The 19088-nt window shown below is 39.4% G+C and overlaps 1 gene segment (V, D, J or C); it reads left to right on the top strand.

The window, feature by feature from the left end:
- The first annotated feature begins 4913 nt into the window (after positions 1–4913).
- LOC309382127 (T-cell receptor alpha chain constant-like) overlaps positions 4914–19088 on the top strand; it is a 31256-nt gene continuing 17081 nt past the window's right edge. Inside the window, exon 1 of the C gene segment in view lies at positions 4914–4961.

The following is a 19088-nucleotide window of genomic DNA, read 5'->3' as shown; positions in this document are numbered from 1 at the left end:
TATTTCCTTGTACTGTCAGAAAATTTCTCCTCAGTTCTAAGTTGCTTCTCTCCTTGATTAGTTTCCACCCATTCCTTCTTGTTCTACCCTCAGGTGCCTTGGAAAATAGTTTGACTCCCTCTTCTTTGTGGCAACCCCTGAGATATTGGAACACTGCTATCATGTCTCCCCTAGACCTTCTTTCTATTAAACTAGACATAGCCAGTTCCTGCAACTGTTCTTCCTATGTTTTAGTCTCCAGTCCCCTAATCATCTTTGTTGCTCTTCTCTGCACTCTTTCCAGAGTCTCCACATCTTTTCTTCATCGTGGTGACCAAAATTGGATGCAGCATTCCAAGTGTGGCCTTACCACTTAGCTTGTCAGTGAGAAGTTACAATTGTTGATAGAAATAGGAAGCCATGTTTTTGTCAAGGCAGAAAGCACTGTGTCTAATGCTGGGGGCTATAAGGTCATCTTTGGAAGTGGGACTAAACTGGTCGTAATCCCAAGTAAGTGTTTAGCTCTTTAATGTGTCCACTGTGGTTAGCACAAGGGAGTCCTTTCTTTGCTCATCCCTGCCCCTAATTTATATACAACCTACAGTGTTTAACAAAATCACGGGTCGACTATGGAGATTCTCAGTTATCCAGGCCATGGTTATCCCAAAGGTGCTTTTTTTTCAAAAAGCAACTGGAGTTTGTTTCTTCCTTGAAGACATTTCACTTCTCCTCCAAAAAGCTTCTTCAGTTCTGACTCAGAACTGATGAAGCTTCTTAATACAATACAATACAATACAATAGTAGAGTTGGAAGGGACCTTGGAGGTCTTCTATTCCAACCCCCTGCCTAGGCAAGAAACCCTATACCGTTTCAGACAAATGGCTATCCAACATCTTCTTAAAGACTTCCAGTGTTGGGGCATTCACAACTTCTGGAGGGAAGCTATTCCACTGATTAATTGTTCTGTCAGGAAGTTTCTCCTCAGTTCTAAGTTGCTTCTCTCCTTGATTAGTTTCCACCCATTGCTTCTTGTTCTACCCTCAGGTAGAACAATTGCTTCTTGTTCTACCCTCATTCTTAGATGAGAAGCGGACTGTTTTCAAACCCATGTGTATTAACACTAGGATTAGTAATGGTGGACTAACTAGAAGCAAGAATAGAGGTAGAAATAGAAATAGGAGGAACATTAGCATATATAATTTTTATATATTAGAATATATTAACTAGATGGAACGACGAGAGGCTGAACGATGGTATTACTATGTATGTTTAAATAATATCCTTGGCATTAAATTGGAACATTGAAATATTGAATGACTACTTTAAAACAAACATGTATATTAATACTAGGATGACATAAACTTGATTAATGAAACAAATATTATTAATTAAATATTATTAACATTATTATCGCTACTTGTATCAAAATGAATTATACCCATAGGCCACATTGTTCATGTACTAATATTGATCTGTATTTAAAAATAAAAAATCCAATCAAACATTAAAAAAAATAATCCAAATATTTTGTTCCAAGACCCAAATTAAATTTCCCAAAAAGTTATTTCTGCTATCGGCGGGTAAATACCAGGAGAGGATTTGAGAATGTTGGTATTTATATCTGTTCCTTGCCATTTCAAACTTTCTATTTCTTTTGGGAGAATGGAATGGAACGGAATGGAATTGGATGGGAAAGGGATGGAATAGGAATAGGAATAGGAATGGAATGGAATGGAATAGAATATAGAAAGAATAGAATAGAATATAGAAAAATAGAATAGAATATAGAAAGATTAGGATAGGATAGGATAGGATAGGATAGGATAGGATAGGATAGGATAGGATAGAATAGAATAGAATAGAATAGAATAGAATAGAATAGAATATAGAAAAATGGAATAGAATATAGAAAGATTAGAATGGAATGGAATGGAATGGAATGGAATGGAATAAAATAGAATAGAATAGAATAGAATAGAATAGAATAGAATAGAATATAGAAAAATAGAATAGAATATAGAAAAATAGAATAGAATATAGAAAGATTAGACTGGAATAGAATAGAATAGAATAGAATAGAATAGAATAGAATAGAATAGCAGAGCTGGAAGGGACCTTGGAGGTCTTCTATTCCAACCCCAAGTAAAAAAAATTCTAATTTTATTTGGTACACAGTATTTTATTTCATGCCTTTGTGAACAAAGTTCTAATTCCTGACCCAAATAGGCATGTTCTTGTTAAGGCAGAAAGCACTGTGTCTAACAATGGCTACAGGTTTTCCTTTGGAAGTGGGACTAAGCTCGTTGTAATGCCAAGTAAGTTTTTTTTTCCCATGGTGATCAGCACAAAAAGTTCTTTTGCACTTATAATTGTGGAACATAAAATCCAAAGCTGTTTCTTTCTGTTATTTTTTTTTTCAATGTTGGCTTTTATTTGGTTTTTATTTTCTTTCCTTACTTTTCCTCCATCTTAGTTTTTGTTAGGTTTTTGTCTCCTTTGTAAAAAAATAATAATAATAATTCCTAGTATCTTTATCGGGGCTTTTCCTGAACAATTTGGAGAACCCAGTAAGAGTTAGGAAATGCTCCAAATTATGGAATAGAAAAGGCAGAGAGTGGGGTGACACCTCTGGAGCATGAAACTAGAGCCCAAAGAAAATTACTTTATAGGCACAGATGTCCAAGTGAAGCTTTGGATTTCCAATAGCCATTTTCCTTGACATTTTTATTCTAAAATTTAGAAGTTTAGCTTTTCAAAAAGAAGTTATAATTGCTGATAGAAATTAGGAAAACAGGTAATTGTCAAAGTGGAAATCACTGTGTATAATGCCGCCTATGGTAAAATCATCTTTGGAAGTGGTACCAGGCTCCTTGTAAGGCCAAGTAAGTTATTTTTCCCATTTGCTGTAAATAAAAAATAAAATTTGAAACTTCTTTCTGTTCCTTTCTGTTCTTTCTTTTTTCCTTTTTTGGTTTTTTTTCCCTTTCCTTTTTTTTAAACATTTCTTTATCGTGGTTCCAATCACATTTTGAACAAGTAATGTATAAAGAAGTTGGCTGCCACTTTTATTCTTTTTTTAAGCACCCCTGAAATTGGGGAAATAGTCCTGATTTAGTGACTTGCAAACCCAACCAGATAAGCTGGGAAAGCAGATTAACAGAGTTGGAAGGGACCTTGTAGGTCATCTAGTCCAACCCCCCTCCCCCCGCCCAAGCAGAAGACCTTACACCATTTCTGATAAATGGCAGTTCAATCTCTTCTTGAAAGCCTCCAGGGATGAAGCTCCCGCAACTTCTGGAGGCAACTTCTGTTCCATTGGTTGATTGCACTCATGGTCAGAAAATTTCTCCTTATTTCCAGGTTGAATCTCTCCTTGTTCAGTTTCCATCCATTATTCCTTGTCTGGCTTTCAGGTGCCTTGGAAAATAGCTTGACCCCTTCCTCTCTGTGCCAGCCCCTCAAATATTGGAAGACTGCTGTCATGTCTCCCCTGGTCCTTCTCTTCACTAGACTACCCATGCCCAGTTCCTGCAACCGTTCACCATATGTTTTAGTCTCGTTATTTGGGGCTTCGCCTCATTTTAGAATTGTCCTTTTTCAAAAGACTTTCTTTAGATGGGGACAGTCCCCGCTGTATCCCTGTAAGACCTTAGGCTCAAGGAAAGACCACTGTGCAAATTACAGAACCAAGATTAATTTTGGGGTCTGGGACAAGCGTCAATCTTACTAAGTAGTGTGTTCTGTGCATTTCCCTCTCCACTTATTTTTCCTTAATATATTTCCTTTAAATTTCAAAGTCTCGAGGCAATGCTTCTATTTTCTAGTTATTCCTCAGCTTCAGAAGATTTCAAGCTAAGAATTCAGGGCCATTTCAAATGTAAAAAGATGGAAAACTTCAGAAATCAGTACCCTGAAATGTCTTTTTTATATTAAAATATACTGTATGCACCATTTCACATATAATATGAAAGGAAAAAAGAAAGAGGGGAAGAGAGAGGGAGGAGAAAGAAAGGAAAGAAAGAAAGAAAGAAAGAAAGAAAGAAAGAAAGAAAGAAAGAAAGAAAGAAAGAAAGAAAGAAGGACAGGGGGGATAGAGGAAAAGGGAGGAAAGAAAAAAAGAAAAGAAAGAAAGAAAGAAAGAAAGAAAGAAAGAGAAAGAAAGAAAGAAAGAAAGAGAAGGAAAGACAGGGATAGAGGAAAAGGGAGGAAAGAAAGAAAGAAAGGAGAAAGGATGAAAGAAAGAAAGGAGAAAGGAGAAAGGAAGAAAGAAAGAAAGAAAAGAAAAGAAAGTCTCTCTTTCAGCTGAACAAATGAAAAATAGTAGAAGGTTAATCTATCTTTAAGTTTGTTTCTTTCTTGTTGTTTTCTTCCCCTATATTCTGTATTTTAACTTTGGAAATAAAACTAAAGAAAAATTATAAGCAAAGGAGTACCCATCTACCAAACTTAGAATCTAGGACTTTTCTTCCATTTTCAAAATTCTTTGAAAAACAGACAGTAGCAAGTTAACCCGGTCATTCTCTGTTTACACAGAAATAAGGATCTCTGAATGCAATTGGGCTTACTGGATGACGACTGTATATAGAATTGTAGGATGCGATGAAGCCTTTAAAGAGACTGTGATTTAATATATTTACAGAGGCTTTTGGAGAACTGATAAATTGGAGGGCCGGGTAAGGAAGAGTCTGGAAATGGTTGCAAAAAATCTGGAAATTATGGGATGGAAAGGGCAGAGTGGATTCACACCTCCTGGGAAGAAACTAGAGTCCAAAAAAAAAAAAAATTGTATAGGTGTAGATGTCAAAATAATGCAGATTTTCAAGAACCACAATCCTAAAGTCTAGAGGCTTAGCTTTTGAAAAGGAAAGCATAATTCTGACGCAAAAAGGAAGGGATATTTTTTGTCAAGGCAGAAAGCACTGTGCCTAACTATGGCAACAAGGTGATCTTTGGAAGTGGGACTAGGTTGGTCGTAATGCCAAGTAAGTTTTATCTCTTTATCCTTGACACTGTAGTCAGCCCAAAACAGTCGTTTCCTAACATTAATCACTCTGTTTTGTGTGCATATGTCCATGTATAAATATAATTAAATAGATTGGACATAAAAACACATGCATGTAATAAATACATTGGACAAAGGTAATCAGTATACCCAAAGGTGGCGATTGCACTAAGCTGAAATGTTCAGAAAATGTACACATGAATCTCGCAAAATCAAAAATGAATACCATTACATAACTGATAGGAAAAGGAGCCTTGGAAGTATTATAGATTTTCTTTCGAGGGTTGACTCTATCTAACAATACTGTTCAATTTCTCTTTGTCAGCGGGAGAATACAGCATCATGATAAGGTTTGGGAATCTATCCAGTCTTTGCCATATTTTAATCTCCCCTCTTCTCCCCAATTCCTTTTGGGAGATAACTCTAAGTGATAGTGCTCAATATTTTTATCCTAGAGATTTAGCTTTTCAAAAGGAAGTTACAATTGCTGAAACAAATAGGAGGACATGTTATCTAGGGAGATTCTCAAACATCTAGGTCATAGTTATTCCAATAAAAGTAAGGTTCCCCTTGCACATATGTGCTAGTCGTTCCCATCTCTAGCGGTTGCGCTCATCTCCGTTTCAAAGCCGAAGAGCTAGTTATGTCCGAAGACATCACTGTGGTGATGTGGCCGGCATGACTAAACACCATAAGTGCATCGAATGCTATTACCTTCCCACCAAAGTGGTCCCTATTTTTCTACTTGCATTTTTTATGTTTTCTACTTGCATTTTTTACATTCCCTCTGGAATGAGCTGCCCCCGGAGCTTCGCATAATCCCTGACCTCCGGTCCTTCCGACGCGCCCTAAAAAGTTGGCTTTTCCAGCAAGCCAGCCTGGCCTGTTAATTTTAACTTATTTTAAATGTATTGTCTTTTAAATTCGGTTTGTTTTTTTGGATATGGATTTAATTTTTTAAAAACTTTTGGGATGTGTGTTTTTTAATGTTGTACGCCACCCTGAGTCCTTTGGAGAAGGACGGCATATAAATCCAAACAAACAAACAAACGTGCTTTTGAACTGCTAGATTGGCAGAAGTTGAGACAAGTAACGGGAGCTCACTCCGTTATGCGGCGCTCGGGATTCGAAGCACCCAACTGCCGATCTTTCCGATCGACAAGCTCAGCATCTTAGCCACTGAGCCACTGCATCCCATTTCAAAAGGAAGTTACAATTGCTGATACAAATAGGAGGACATGTTAGCTATGGAGATTCTCAACCACCCCATTCACGGTTGTCCCAATAGTGCTTTTCAAAAGGAAACTGGATTTCCTTGGATGTTTTTTCCCCCTTGAAAACATTTTGCTTCTCATCCAAAAAGCATCCAAGAACCTGAAGGCAGGATAAGAAGCTTCTTCTTGGATAAAAAGCAAAATGTTTTCAAGGGGTAAAAAAAACACACCTATAATTCTGATGCAAAAAGGAAGGGATATTTTTTGTCAAGACAGAAAGCACTGTGCTAATGTTGGCAACAGGGTGATCTTTGGAAGTGGGACTAGGCTGGTTGTAATGCCAAGTAAGTTTTATCTCTTTATTCTTGACACTGTGGTCAGCTCAAAGCAGTCTTTTCCTAACATTTTCCTGTTTTCTGTACGTATTTCCAGGCATTCGTGTAATTAAATAGATTTGACATAAAAGCACAAACATGTGATGAATTAATTGGAAAGAGGTATTCAGAAAGGAGCAGACAGGTGACAATTGCACTAAGCTTAAATGGGCAGAAAATGTACATATTGATCTTGCAAAATTGAGAGTGAATACCATTAAATAACCGATAGGAAAAGGAACACGTGGAAGTATTATACATCTTCTTTCAAGGGTTAAATCCATCTAATCCTAGTGTTTAATTTTTGTTATCAGCAGGAGAATACAGTATCATGATACAGGTGTGGGAATCTTGATATTTCTTCCTGTCCTCTACTATCCTCTGGAGTTCATTTAAGCTCATGCTGACTGCTTCGGTGATGCCATCCAGCCACCTCATTCTCTCTCGTCCCCTTCTTCTTCTGCCCTCCATCGTTCCCAGCATCAGGCTCTTCTCCAGTGAGTCCTTCCTTCTCATGAGGTGATCAAAGTATTTGAGTTCATTCATGTATCAATCATGGTGTTTGATACATTAGCCGGGGTTACAGGGATTGGGGAAAACTGGAAAATTCTGTAGATGATACGATTCCTGCATAAATTGTGGGTACTTCTGTCCAAAACACTTGTCCAGTTTTATTTTCTTTTTATCCTTTGAAAGCTACATTTTATCCCATGCTATTTCGTGTTGTTGTTAGTTGTGAAGTCGCGCCCGACCCATGGACAACATTCCTCCAGGCCTTCCTGTCCTCTACCATCCTCTGGAGTCCATTTAGGCTCATGCCTACTGCTTCAATGACTCCATCCAGCCACCTCCTTCTCTGTCATTCACTTCTTCTTTTGCCCTTCATCTTTCCCAGCATGAGGCTCTTCTCCAGGGAGTCCTTCCTTTTCATTAGGTGGCCAAAGTATTTGAGTTTCATCTCCAGGATCTGGCCTTCTAAAGAGCACTCAGGGTTGATCTCCTCTAGGACTGACCGGTTTGATCGGCTTGCAGTCCAAGGGACTCGCAGGAGTCTTCTCCAGCAACATAATTCAAATGCTTCAATTCTTTGGCGCTCAGCCTTTCTTATGGTCCAACTTTCACAGCCATCCATTGCAACTGGGAAAACCATAGCCTTGATTTTAGGCACTTTTGTTGCCAGGGTGATATCTGTGCTTTTTAGTGTGCTGTCTAGATTTCCTCCCCAGGAGCAAGCGTCTTAATTTCTTGGCTGCAGTCCTCATCTGTGGTGATATTGGAGCCCAGGAAAGTAAAATCTGTCGCTACCTCCATTTCTTCCCCATCTACGTGCCCCTCTCCACTACAATTCCTTTTGGGAGATAACTATAAAGGATAGCGCTCAATATTTTTATCCTAGAGGTTCAGCTTTTCAAAAAGAAGTTACAATTGCTGATACAAATAGGAGGACATGTTAGCTATGGAGATTCTCAATCACCCCATTCACGGTTCTCCCAACAGTGCTTTTCAAAAGGCAACTGGACTTCCTTGGTTGTTTTTTTCCCCCTTGAAAACATGTCGCTTCTCATCCAAAAAGCATCCAAGAACCTGAAGTTAGGATAAGAAGCTTCTTCTTGGATGAAAAGCAAAATGTTTTCAAGGAAAAACAAAAACAAAAACAAGAAACTCCAGTTGCCTTTTGCAAAAGCATCTTTGGGAGAAGGCCATGTTATTGTCAAGGCAGAAAGCACTGTGTCTAATGATGGATACAGTAAGGTGATCTTTGGAAGTGGGACTAGGCTGGTTGTAAAGCCAAGTAAGTTTCCTCATTTTATTTATGCTTTAGTACTCAGTTCAAGAGGGTCCTTTCTTAGGAGATGTAGTGACATGTGGAGGAGTGCACTTTATTTATTTTATTTATTTAGTTGGTCAAACATACAATACAATACAATAGTAGAGTTGGAAGGGACCTTGGAGGTCTTCTAGTCCAACCCCCTGCCTAGGCAGGAAACCCTATACCATTTCAGACAAATGACTATCCAACATCTTCTTAAAGACTTCCAGTGTTGGGGCATTCACAACTTCTGGAGGCAACTTCTGTTCCACTGATTAATTGTTTTAAGTATCAGGAAGTTTCTCCTCAGTTCTAAGTTGCTTCTCTCCTTGATCAGTTTCCACCCATTGCTTCTTGTTCTACCCTCAGGTGCCTTGGAGAATAGTTTGACTCCCTCTTATTTGTGGCAACCCCTGAGATATTGGAACAATGCTATCATGTCTCCCCTAGTCCTTCTTTCTCTTAAGCTAGACAAACCTAGTTCCTGCAACCGTTCTTCATATGTTTTAGTCTCCAGTCCCCTAATCATCTTTGTTGCTCTTCTCTGCACTCTTTCTAGAGTCTCCACATCTTTTTTACATCGTGGCGACAAGAACTGAATGCAGTATTCCAAGTGTGGCCTTACCAAGGCATTATAAACTGGTATTAACACTTCACGTGATCTTGATTCTATCCCTCTGTTGATGCAGCCTAGAACTGTGTTGGCTTTTTTGGCAGCTGCTGCACACGGCTGGCTCATATTTAAATGGTTGTCCACTAGGACTCCAAGATCCCTCTCACAGTTACTACTATTGAGCAAGGTACCACCTATACTGTACCTGTGCATTTCGTTTTTCTTGCCTAAATGTAGAACCTTACTCTTTTCTCCATTGAATTTCATTTTATTAGATAGTGCCCAATGTTCAACTTTGTCAAGATCCTTCTGTATGTTAAGCCTGTCTTCTGGAGTGTTGGCTATTCCTGCCAGCTTGGTGTCATCTGCAAATTTGATGAGTTCCCCATTTATTCCCTCATCCAAATCATTGATGAAGATGTTGGAGAGTACTGGGCCTAAAAAAGAGCCTTGGGGTACTCCACTGCATACTTCCCTCCATGTAGATGCAGTTCCATTGAGGACTACGAGATAACAGGTCTAATGTATGAGATAACAGGTACATGTACGAGATAACAGGTCTAAGTAGAAACATGGACACGAACACAGGAAATGGGTATGAATAAATGGGGACAATGGGACAGGGATGGTAGGCAAGTTGGTGCGCTTATGCACACCCCCTTACAGACCTCTTAGGAAAGGGGTGAGGTCCACGCTAGATAGTTTAAGGTTAAAGGTATGGGGGTTTGAGGATGTAACAACAGAGTCGCATAATGCATTCCAGGCATTGACCACTCTATTACTGAAGTTATATTTTCGGCGATCAGGTTTGGAACGGTTTACCTTGAGTTTGTATCTATTGTTTGCCCATATATTATTGCAGTTGAAGCTGAAGTAGTCATAGACGGGTAGGACGTTGTAGCAGACAATTTTGTGCACCACGCTTAAGTCGGTGTAGTTCTAGATTGTCCAAGCCCAAAATTTCAAGCCTGGTGGCATAAGGGATTCTATTGAGAGCAGAGGAGTGGAGGACTCTTCTCGTGAAATATCTCTGGACTCGCTCGATTGTATTAATGTCCAATATACAGTGTGGATTCCAGGCAGACGAGCTGTATTCGAGGATTGGTCTGGCAAAAGTTTTGTATGCTCCAGTTTGCAGTACAAAGCTACCAGAGAAGAATCTTTGCAAAATAAGTTTAACAACTCTTAATTGCCTTTTTGGCAATGCTGTTTTAGTGAGCTCTGGGGCTTAGGTCATTTGAGATGAGTACTCCGAGGTCTCTGACTGAGCTTTGACAAAAAAAAAAGAATCCAGATTCAATTCTGGTCTCACCATTTTCAGTTGAGGAAAAAATGACTTTGATTTTAAAGCTGACCAGCGCTATGTCAACAGTATTAAGCAACCAAAACGCTTCATCCGTGTGTGGGTTGACACAAAACCTGCATTATAACCTGGCAAATAAAAAAGCAATTGTCCTGTTGCCTAAGATGCTAAATTTCCAATAGATAAATTATATTATAGACTTATAAGTTGTTGGGGTGCAAAGATATAACTTTTTCGTATGAATTTATAATTGTTGTCCCATTGTGGAACTACAAGGGGTGCTTCTAATGAAAAGAAGGACTAGGGGTGATATAATAGCAGTGTCCCAATATCTCAGGGGATGCCACAAAGAATAGGGAGTCAAGCTATTCTCCAAAGCACCTGAGGGCAGGACAAGAAGCAATGGAATAAATCTAATCAAGGAAAGATCTAACCTAGAACTAAGGAGGAATTTTCTGACCGTGAGAACAATAAATTAGTGGAACGACGCCTTCAGAAGTTAGGGGGTGCTCCATCGATTGAGGTTTTTAAGAGATTGGACAACCATTTGTCTGAAATGGTATAGGATCTCCTGCTTGAGCAGAGGATTGGACTAGAAGACCTCCAATGTTCCTTCCATCTCTGTTATTCTATGATTTTCAGCTTCCAGGCATAGAAGAAATTGAACCATTCATGAATAATGAAATAGCGATTGCATGATATACAATAAATTAAATTTTACAGTTTGGTTTCACTGGTGAGAGAGAAACAGAGAGAAATAATGAGATGGGACATGAAGTTCCAGAGATCTTTGAAGATGATCAACAATGAAACACTCTGTGGGTTTTTTGGTGCTCTCTGAGCTTGGTGGTTTCCTTGCAGACATTTTATTACCAAATTAGGCAATATCATCAGTTCACTGAGCACCAAGAACCTCCCAGTTCAACTCTGAACTACAAATATTCTCCTCTATTGTTGAGACACTCTTTGTCAATTGACATTTCTACCCAGTGTTCCCTCATACACACAATGTTCTCCTTCTAATCGTTGTGTATCTTAGTCACTGGATAGTTAGTACAGTTGATTGATTCTTCCTGTGTAGATAAGCCAATGTGGATTAATAACCAAGGAGGAAAATCTAATCCAGTGGTGAGAGGACTAGATATTGTCAACTTTGGAAACAGCATTGTAAATAAGTTCTAATATTAGAATATTAGAATAAACAGAGTTGGAAGGGACCTTGGAGGTCTTCTAGTCCAACCCCCAGCTTAGGCTGGATACCCTACACCACTTCAGACAAATGATTATCCAACATATTCTTAAAGACTTCCAGTGTTGGAGCATTCACAACTTCTGGAAGCAAGTTGTTCCACTGATTAATTGTTCTAGCTGTCAGGAAATTTCTCCTCAGTTCTAAGTTGCTTCTCTCCTTGATTAGTTTCCACCCATTGCTTCCTGTTCTACCCTCAGGTGCCTTGGAGAGTAGTTTGACTCTCTCTTCTTTGTGGCAACCCCTAAGATATTGGGACACTGCTATCATGTCTCCTCTAGTTCTTCTTTTCATCAAGCTAGACATAAGGACCAGCCTTCTTTAAAATGTGCACTTACAGTCTGCATGTCTAATCTACCAAGAGCCATAGCTGTAGACTTGCACACATTTATGGTAAAGGAGGAATCATTGTGTGAACTTTGGAAAACTGGTATTTGGTTCAGGGGCAAAATTAGTTGTCCAAGCACGTAAGTTTCTTCTGTTTCTATCAAAGTAGTTTTCCCCCCTTTTAAATTTTTTTCTTGATGTTCTATTTTGCTATTATCCTTGCATTGTTTATGATTTTTTTCCTCCACCATAATTATCTTTATTTATTTTGGTTCCTTTACTATTGAGGGTTGATCCTAAAGGGCAGAAGCTCTCCATCAATTCAAAGGAAGGAAGGAAGGAAGGAAAAAGAGAGGAAAGAAAAAAGAAAAAGATAGAAAATGGAAAGAAAGAAAGAAAGAAAGAAAGAAAGAGGAGAGAGAGAAAGAAAAAGAAAATAATGGATGAAAGAAAGAAAGAAAGAAAGAAAGAAAGAAAGAAAGAAAGAAAAGAGGCAGAGGGAGAGAAAGAAGGAATGAAAGAAAAAGGGGGGAGGGAGAGAAAGAAAGAGAGAGAGAGAGAAAGAAAGAAAGAAAGAAAGAAAGAAAGGAAAAAGGGAGGGGAGAGGAAGAGAAAGGAAGGAAGGAAGGAAGAAAGGAAGAAAGGAATAAAGGAAAAAAGGAAGAAAGTTATTGGGCTGAACAAATGGAAGATAGTAAGAAATTAAGAGTGCCTATGTGTTAGTTAATTTCTTGTCGTCCATCCGTCCCGTCCCCCTCCCATATTTTTGTCTTTTAAGTTTGGAAATAAAATTTTTAAAAAGTAAGGAAAAAATACTCATCTAATAAACTTAAGTCAAGGGCTTTTTCCTCCGTTTTCAAAATTCTTTGAAAAACAGACAGTAACAAGTTAACCCAGTCATTCTCTGTTTACACAGAAATAAGGAGCTCTAAATGCAATTGGACTTACTTGATGACCACTGTATATAGAATTGCAGGATGCGATAAAGCCTTTAAAGAGACTGTGATTTAATATATTTACAGAGGCTTTTGGTGAACTGATAAATTGAAGGGCAGAGTAAGGAACAGTCTGGAAACGTTTGAAAAAAGTCTGGAAATTATGGGATGGAAAGGGCAGAGTGGATTCACACCTCCTGGGAAGAAACTAGAGTCCAGAAGAAGAAAAATATGTTTTAATTGTAGATGTCAAAATGATTCAGATTTCCAATAGCCCCAATCCTTGACATTTTATTCCTAAAGTCTGGAGATTTAGCTTTTTATAATTCTGACGCAAAAAGGAAGGGATATTTTTTGTCAAGGCAGAAAGCACTGTGCTTAACTATGGCGAGAAAGTGATCTTTGGAAGTGGGACTAGGCTGGTGGTAATGCCAAGTAAGTTTTATTTCTTTATCCTTAACACTGTGGTCAGCCCAAAAGAGTCCTTTCCTAACATTAATTTTCCTTTTTTATTTTTTTTAATTAAAAAGTTTTTTTTATTAAACATGAATTAAAATGTCAGATACAGTGTAAACCCTCCTCGCAGAATCTATGCCATACATGCTAAAATATTCAGTTATACATTGTAGCTACCCTGTTTTTTTTTAACATTTGATCCATACCGTATTTACAAAAAGAAAAAAAAAACGTAACCTATTTCCAGCCATGTTGGTTTGTGCTTATCTTGTACATCTTCACATTTATCATTTCATACATAATTCTAGTCTCCATTCTATGAATCTTGGCTCATGCCTATTATGGGCTTTCTCTTTTATATCACAACTATCGATAAAATTCATCCCAGATCTTATAATATTCTGATTCATCTTTGTTCTTTAATTCCCACATCACTTTATCCATCTACCTGAGGGCAGAAAAAGAAGCAATGGGTGGAAACTAATCAAGGAGAGAAGCAACTTAGAACTGAGGAGAAACTTCCTGACAGTTAGAACAATTAATCAGTGGAACAGCTTGCCTCCAGAAGTTGTGAATGCCCCAACACTGGAAGTCTTTAAGAAGATGTTGGATAGCCATTTGTCTGAAACGGTATAGGGTTTCCTGCCTAGGCAGGGGGTTGGACTAGAAGGCCTCCAAGGTCCCTTCCAACTCTACTATTGTATTGTATTATTGTATTGTATTTCAGATCAAGATTTTCCTAATTATTTCCCCTTCATGTTTCCCTGTTTTTCCAGTTTGGGGCAAAGACCATTCTTGCTGCGGTGATAATATGTATAGTTAAAAAGATAACCCCCTTGTTGTATTTCTTGTTTATAATTCCCAAGAGAAATAGTTCCAGTGTGAATTCTATTTCCTCTTCGGTTATTCCCATCAACCACTTTTTGATATTCTACTAGTATATTTTGGCTTTTTGGCACAACCATCAATTTTCCTTTACTATTGAGGATTTGATTCTAAAGGCCACAAGCCCACCATCATTTCAATATCTTCATTGTCCATTCTAGGGCTATTTGTTGTAGCTATTGTCTGTACTTTTTTATAATTTATCTTAATTCCATTTTTTTTAAAACTAGATGCCTTGAATTTTCATGACTAAAGCTATCAGATTGGAACAGTGGTGGGTTTCAAAAAATTTGTTAGAACCACTTCTGTAGGTGTGGCCTGCTTTGTGGGAGTGGCTTGCCGGCCATGTGACCAGGTGGGAGTGGCCAACTTGTAAAATGTGGTGAAACTCACTTAACAACGCTCTTGCTTAGCAACCAAAATGTTGGCTCAGAAACTCTGGCATTTGAAGCACGCAAGTCTTAAAGCTGTCAAGTTACAAGACCCTTGTACCCCTAACCCTTTAGGGAAAAAAACCCCAGGGGTGTTCAAAGTTGACAGCTTTAAGACTTGTGGACTTCAACTCCCAGAATTCCTCCTCCAGTCATGTTGGCTCGGGAACTCTGGCATTGAAGTGTGCAAGTCTTAAAGCTGTCAAGTTACAAGACCCTTGCACCCCTAACCCTTTAGAAAAAAACCCAGGGGTGTTCAAACTTGACAGCTTTAAGACTTGTGGACTTCAACTCCCAGAATTCCTCCTCTCGCTCTTCATCTTGATGATGTGCGGACGGGCGGGGGGAGGGAGCTGGAACCGGTTCTAAATGGCACTGTAGATTTGTGGAACCTCTTCTATTGCAGAGGTTAGAACTGGCAAGAACCCACCCCTGAGGGGATTTGACTAGAAGATCTCCAAGGTCCCTTCCAATTTGTTCTGCTCTGCCCTATCCTACCCTGCTCTGCCCTGTCCTACCCTACCCTATCCTGTTGTAAACATGCAAACCTCTTCCTAAAAGTTGCCATTTTGCAAAGGATGGTATCACAGTGTTACAGTGGTAGTGGATGGAATAAAATTCAATTTGGAAGTGGAACCAGTCTAGTGGTTTACCCTGGTAAGTCCACATTATTATACATGCCATGCTTAAGGAATACATTTCAGAAAGCCCCTAAGGAAATCGTGGTTTCATTGATTCTATCTTTTACCTGAGAACATTATTATTATTATTATTATTATTATTATTATTATTATTATTATTATTATTATTATTATTATTATTATTATTATTATATAGTTTTAAAGAAGATGTTGGATAACCATTGGTCTGAAGTGGTTTAGGGCTTCCTGCCTAAGCAGGGGGCCGGTTTGAAGACCTCCAAGGACCCTTCCACCTATTCTATTCTACTCTACTCTACTCTACTCTACTCTACTCTACTCTACTCTACTATTCTATTCTCCTCTATTCTATTCTATTCTATTCTATTCTATTGTTATGTATTAGTAAAAGATGGAAACTTAATAAAGAGAGTTTCAACCCAAAACTAAGGAGAAATTTCCTATTAGTGAGGACAATTCATCAGCAGAACATTTTGGCTCTGGAAGTTGTGGGCAATCCATTACCCAATGTCATTGTATCTTTGAATGGTCATTAAGTAAACCAAGTCAAGGAAATATCAACCACATTCAAATCTCCATAGTTTTTTTTTTAAGTTAGGCTCAAAAAAAAGTTGTGATGCTCATTCCATTGGTGTAGTGGGCCTATTAGAGGATTATTATTACTATTGTTGTTGTTGTTGTTATTGGCTTCAGATAAATAGATTCTCTGGCTTATATCAGGAGTAGAACAGTATCCCTTAAGTCAAATTTGACCCCTGTTGGCTACCTGGGACTGCCATTGGCTTCTTCTTTTGTATTTGGACATTTTCAGCTTTGCTTACACAATCTTCGGAGGATTGTAGAGTTGAACTCTGAGACTGTATGCCAGGGGTGTCCAAACTTGGCAACTTTAAGACTTGTGGACTTCAACTCCCAGAATTCCCCAGCCAGCTGGCTGGGGAATTCTGGGAGTTGACGTCCACAAGTCTTAAAGTTGCCAAGTTTGGACACCGCTGCTGTATGCAGTGATGAAATGTCACAGAGTCACCCAACACTCAGAGAATCTCTGTAGACCTCGTTGTATGTAGGCTTGAGTAAGGATTTATTCCCGGTACTTGCCTGGTAACTGCAGTTTTCACGGCAAGATTTCAGGCATGGTTTGCCATTGCCTGCTTCCTAGGGTTGAAAGAGAATAACTGACCCAAGATCAACCAGTTGACTTTCATGCCTAAAGCAGAACTAGAATACTGGGATCTATTGTACTCTCCAAGCTTGGCTGTTTTCTTGCAGATGTTTTGTTACCCAACTAGGTCACTCAGAGCTCAGGGATTGCAAAGGACCAGGGACTGTCATTGACTCCTTCCATTGTATTTTGGGATTTTTCAGCTTTGCTTATAGCCCTTGGATGATTATAGAGTTGAACTTTGAGGTTGCATGCAGTGATAAAATATCATGGAGACACCCAACACAGAGAGAATCTCTGTAGACCTCTTTGTATGTATGTTTGAGTGTTTATTCCTGGTAACTGCCTGGTTTTCTTGGCAAGATTTCAGAAGTGGTTTGCCATGGCCTGCTTCCTAGGGCTGCGAGTGAAGGACTGGCCCACGATCAACCAGTTGACTTTCATGCCCAAATCAGAACTAGAACTGTAGGGTCCTTGGTACTTATTTGAGCTCGGTTATTTTCTTGCCCATGTTTTATTACCCAACTGGGTAACATATTGAATGTCCTGAGCCGAGGTGGGGCAGTGGTTAGAGTGCAGTACTGCAGGCTACTTCAGCTGACTACTGGCTACCTGCAATTTGGCAAATCTCACCAGGCTCAAGGTTGACTCAGCCTTCCATCCTTCTGAGGTGGGTAAAATGAGGAGCCAGATTGTTGGGGGCAATAGGCTGACTCTGTAAACTGCTTAGAGAGGGCTGTAAAAGCATTAGGAAGTGGTATATAAGTCTAACCAAGTTGAAAGAGCACCAAAGGACCCCACATTTCAACCCTTGAGCTACAAATATTCTCTTCATCAGAACTAGAACTCCCAGTCTCCCTGTTTTTAGACTGGGGCTTTAACCACTAGAACAACTGGCTCTCCTCTGTAAACCTACAAACACCTTTCTAAAGGTGGCCATTTTGCAAAGGATGGTATCACAGTGTTACAGTACTGGTGGATGGAATAAAATTCACTTTGGAAGTGGCACCAACCTTGTTGTCTACCCTGGTAAGTCCACGTTTGTGTACATGCCATATTTAAGGAATAAATTTCTGAAACCCCCCCTAAGAAAATCGTGGTTTCATTAACTCTATCTTTTACCTGAGAACGTTATTATTGTATATAGTTTTAAAGAAGAGATTGGATAACCATTGGTCTGAAGTGGTGTAGGGTATCCTGCTTAAGAAGGGAGTTGGACTAGAAGACCTCCAAGGTCCCTTCCAACTCTGTTATTCTATTCTATTCTATTACATCCCATCCCATCCTATCCCACCACACCCCACCACACCCACCACACCCCACCCCGCCACACCCCACCCTACCCTACCCTACTCTACTCTACTCTACTCTACTCCATTCCACTCCACTCTACTCCATTCCACTCCACTCCATTATTATGTATTAGTAGCAGATGGAAACTTAACAAAGAGAAATTCAATCCAGAACTAAGGAGACGTTTCCTATCAGTGAGGACAATTCATCAGCAGAACAGCTTGGCTCCAGGACCTGTGGATGATCCCATCACTGGTGGTTTTTAAGAAGAGACTGGATAGCCATTTGTCCAATGGTATCGGGTTTTCTGTTTGTGCAGGGCGTTGGACTAGATGACCTCCAAGGTCCCCTTCCACATCTGTTATTCATAATTCTAGTTGGCTTTACCCTTTAGGAATTTAAATTGCTTAAGTATCGGTCTCACACCTAAGCCCATTTAAGAGCAACCATGGTGTTTGATACATGAGCTGAGAGTTACGTAGGGATTGGGGGAAATGGGAAGGTTCTGCAGATGGTGGGCTCCTGCGCAAGTTGTGAGTACTCCTTAGTTCTAGGTTGTTTCTCTCCTTGATTAGTTTCCGTCTATTCATCCGCAGAACAGCTGGCGGGTGATGACATAACTGGACTTTTAAAAGGAAATTGGACAGTTATGTGTCCAATGGTATAGGGTCTTCTGTTTCTGCAGGGAGTTGGATTGGAAGATCTCCAAGGTCACTTCAACACCTGACCATCTGTAATTATAGTTAATTTTACCCTTTATGAGTTTAAATTGCTTAAGCATTGCTCTCATACCCAAGCACAATTAAAGACAATCATGGTGTTTGATACATTAGCTGGGGTTACAGGGATTGGAGAAAACTGGAATGTTCTGTAGATGATAAGATTCCTGCACAAATTGTGGGTACTTCTGTCCAAAACACTTGTCCGGTTTTATTTTCTTTTTATCCTTTGAAAGCTACATTTTATCCCATGCTATTTCGTGTTGTTGTTAGTTGTGAAGTCGCGCCCGACCAATCGCGATCCCATGGACAACATTCCTCCAGGCCTTCCTGTCCTCTACCATCCTCTGGAGTCCATTTAGGCTCATGCCTACTGCTTCAATGACTCCATCCAGCCACCTCCTTCTCTGTCGTTCACTTCTTCTTTTGCCCTTCATCTTTCCCAGCATGAGGCTCTTCTCCAGGGAGTCCTTCCTTTTCATTAGGTGGCCAAAGTATTTGAGTTTCATCTCCAGGATCTGGCATTCTAAAGAGCACTCAGGGTTGATCTCCTCTAGGACTGACCGGTTTGATCATCTTGCAGTCCAAGGGACTCAATGCAGGAGTCTTCTCCAGCACCAGAGTTCAAAGGCCTCCATTCTTTAGCACTCAGCCTTCCTTATGGTCCAACTTTCACA

The sequence above is a fragment of the Natrix helvetica genome (genome assembly GCF_964273705.1).
Source record: "Natrix helvetica genome assembly, chromosome: Z".
In the NCBI taxonomy this organism is placed as follows: domain Eukaryota; kingdom Metazoa; phylum Chordata; class Lepidosauria; order Squamata; family Natricidae; genus Natrix; species Natrix helvetica.
Note: the sequence above shows the minus strand (reverse complement) of the source record. Positions and strands in the feature narration are given on the sequence as shown.